Below are 3,318 nucleotides of genomic sequence, written 5' to 3'. Positions count from 1 at the left end.
ACAATATCAGTAAGAATCGTTATCGGGTTTTACTCTGATAATGAAAACTGACAACGCGGTGCCTGGGTTACGTTCCGGTTTGAAGTGATAAGTGAATTCAAACCGTTTTGGTTTGCTGCAAACAGTTGCATATATCACATTGGTTGATACAAGTTTTTGGATAATATCGGATATTGACAAAAAGTGAATATCGGACATCCCTATATTTGACCATATATTCTTATTTTTTCCTAGTAGTCTGTAGCAGCTACTACTGATTACATTTTCCTGGATCGTTGGATATTGACAGCTGAAGAAACGATTGAAGAATTTAATTTTAATAGACGAATTATCGGCTCCACGATGCAGGACAGGACAGGAAGAATTATTAGACATCGTCATCTCTTCAGTGACTGACTGTCATGTCAGCCTGTCCTGATCTTGATGGTCAGTCCTCCCGGGCGGTGGTGCTGGTGCTGGGGGTGGTGGAGGTGTTACTGCTGCTCAGTGCCTGCTCCAGCAGGGCTCTCTGGGCTGTGGCAGGAAGGTAGAGGAAGGTGTAGAGCAGCGCCAGCAGCAGCAGAGCCAGCAGCAGAATGACGCCCCAGTCTGATGTCATTATGGGCTCTTCACAACGAGCCTGCAGGAAAGACTTGTTCTGCATGGTTCACAGCAGTACAGAGAGAATCAACAGCACTGATGTTGATGATAAGTCAAGAAGAAAATCCTTTGAAAAAATCCACACTTTTTACTTGGACATATTCTCGTCTTTGTCGGTTTGGATAGTGAGTGTGATGCTTACAGCAAAACAACCACGGCCTTTGTATTCATCCATTTGTCCCTTCTCTTGTTGCATTTCACTGTGAAAACGCTGAACAAAACAGGTCCGACTCCGCTGTGAAAACGCTGAACAAAACAGGTCCCAGAGATCCAGAGGAAAAAAAGGAAAAACGTGCAATTATAGAGTCGTTTCTCCCTGTTGTGGTTTTCCTCTAAGTTCTAACAAATAAAATAGAAATGTTTCCTCCATGTGCATGTGTCAGAGTGAGTGAGAGAAATCCTCTGATGTTGTGATCACATCCAGGTAAGTACTTCAAAGTTAGACGTTCAGCTGTTCTACGTTACTTTCATTACTGAGTTATATAATAACTTAATCTTCTTAGACTTATTTATACCTGCCTGTACCGGGACTTTGCTCCTGTTTCTGTATTTTATTACCTCAGATTTCAGGCACAATCAGGACACGGCTGATGTATTTAAAGCCAGTGATCCCACCGAGGGTAAGGGATTTATACACGTCACAGTGGGAATGAGCTGGAACATTACTTATTCACAACCCAAGGGCAGAGTGAACATTTTTAATAAATATAATTCCCCTTGTGTATTTTACATATGTAAAGTACCACATGTTCTACTGCTATGTTAATATTATTGCTAATATGTATTAATTATTTTTGATATACAAATAAGAATAAACGACGTAATTATTTTAGATCGCTCGTGAAACCAAGCACAGTATTTGTGATCCAACGACGTTGTCATGCTTATTCCACACCACTAAGCGACGCTACTGATCAAATACAGCTTGGTATAAGAAAAACAAAGGAAGAATGGGCCGCGACTGCGCAGTGGAGACGTGGATGTTGAAGCAGTTGTTGCTGTGTTTCTGTGAGTTTGTCTATGACCATGACTTTATTTACTTCATGTACATTATTATGTATAAAACATTTTTATCGTCGTAATGTTAATTATCGGATGTTTTAGTGAGAACAGAGCAAAACCGGAACTGGACAACATGCGTATGTGCTTTAGGAGGCAGCCATGACTTTTAGTTGTTGTTATCGCCATGATTGTCTTAAAAAATGTAAATATCATTGTGTGTTATTTTCATCATAGCAACATTTACCGACATTTTTTATGATTCGGCAACACCGCCAATATTGTTGGCCAACCGATTTTATAGGCCGATATTGGCATAATTATACAATATCGGTAAGAATCGTTATCGGGTTTTACTCTGATAATGAAAACTGACAACGCGGTGCCTGGGTTACGTTCCGGTTTGAAGTGATAAGTGAATTCAAACCGTTTTGGTTTGCTGCAAACGGTTGCATATATCACATTGGTTGATACAAGTTTTTGGATAATATCGGATAATGGGAAAAAGTGAATATCGGACATCCCTATATTTGACCATATATTCTTATTTTTTCCGAGTAGTCTGTAGCAGCTACTACTGATTACATTTTCCTGGATCGTTGGATATTGACAGCTGAAGAAACGATTGAAGAATTTAATTTTAATAGACGATTTATTGGCTCCACGATGCAGGACACTGAAGAATTATTAGACATCGTCATCTCTTCAGTGACTGACTGTCATGTCAGCCTGTCCTGATCTTGATGGTCAGTCCTCCCGGGCGGTGGTGCTGGTGCTGGGGGTGGTGGAGGTGTTACTGCTGCTCAGTGCCTGCTCCAGCAGGGCTCTCTGGGCTGTGGCAGGAAGGTAGAGGAAGGTGTAGAGCAGCGCCAGCAGCAGCAGAGCCAGCAGCAGAATGACGCCCCAGTCTGATGTCATTATGGGCTCTTCACAACGAGCCTGCAGGAAAGACTTGTTCTGCATGGTTCACAGCAGTACAGAGAGAATCAACAGCACTGATGTTGATGATAAGTCAAGAAGAAAATCCTTTTAAAAAATCCACACTTTTTACTTGGACATATTCTCGTCTTTGTCGGTTTGGATAGTGAGTGTGATGCTTACAGCAAAACAACCACGGCCTTTGTATTCATCCATTTGTCCCTTCTCTTGTTGGACTCCGCTGTGAAAACGCTGAACAAAACAGGTCCCAGAGATCCAGAGAAGAAAGGGACAAACGTGCAATTATAGAGTCGTCTCTCCCTGTTGTGGTTTTCCTCTAAGTTCTAACAAATAAAATAGAAATGTTTCCTCCATGTGCATGTGTCAGAGTGAGTGAGAGAAATCCTCTGATGTTGTGATCACATCCAGATAAGTACTTCAAAGTTAGACGTTCAGCTGTTCTACGTTACTTTCATTACTGAGTTATATAATAACTTAATCTTCTTAGACTTATTTATACCTGCCTGTACCGGGACTTTGCTCCTGTTTCTGTATTTTATTACCTCAGATTTCAGGCACAATCAGGACACGGCTGATGTATTTAAAGCCAGTGATCCCACCGAGGGTAAGGGATTTATACACGTCACAGTGGGAATGAGCTGGAACATTACTTATTCACAACCCAAGGGCAGAGTGAACATTTTTAATAAATATAATTCCCCTTGTGTGTTTTACATATGTAAAGTACCACATGTTCTACTG

At 41.1% G+C, this 3,318-nt stretch overlaps 1 protein-coding gene across 1 annotated transcript in view; it reads left to right on the top strand.

Moving 5' to 3' along the window:
* The first annotated feature begins 1,590 nt into the window (after positions 1–1,590).
* The window catches only part of rpusd1 (RNA pseudouridine synthase domain containing 1), a 5,111-nt gene continuing 3,383 nt past the window's right edge, over positions 1,591–3,318 (top strand). The window contains exon 1 of the mRNA XM_008330142.3: positions 1,591–1,647. The gene's annotated coding sequence lies outside the window, so the exon portion shown is untranslated. The remainder of the gene's footprint in view (positions 1,648–3,318) is intronic.

The sequence above is a fragment of the Cynoglossus semilaevis genome, chromosome 17 (genome assembly GCF_000523025.1).
Source record: "Cynoglossus semilaevis isolate Cse_v1.0 chromosome 17, Cse_v1.0, whole genome shotgun sequence".
NCBI classification, from domain to species: Eukaryota; Metazoa; Chordata; class Actinopteri; order Pleuronectiformes; family Cynoglossidae; genus Cynoglossus; species Cynoglossus semilaevis.
Note: the sequence above shows the minus strand (reverse complement) of the source record. Positions and strands in the feature narration are given on the sequence as shown.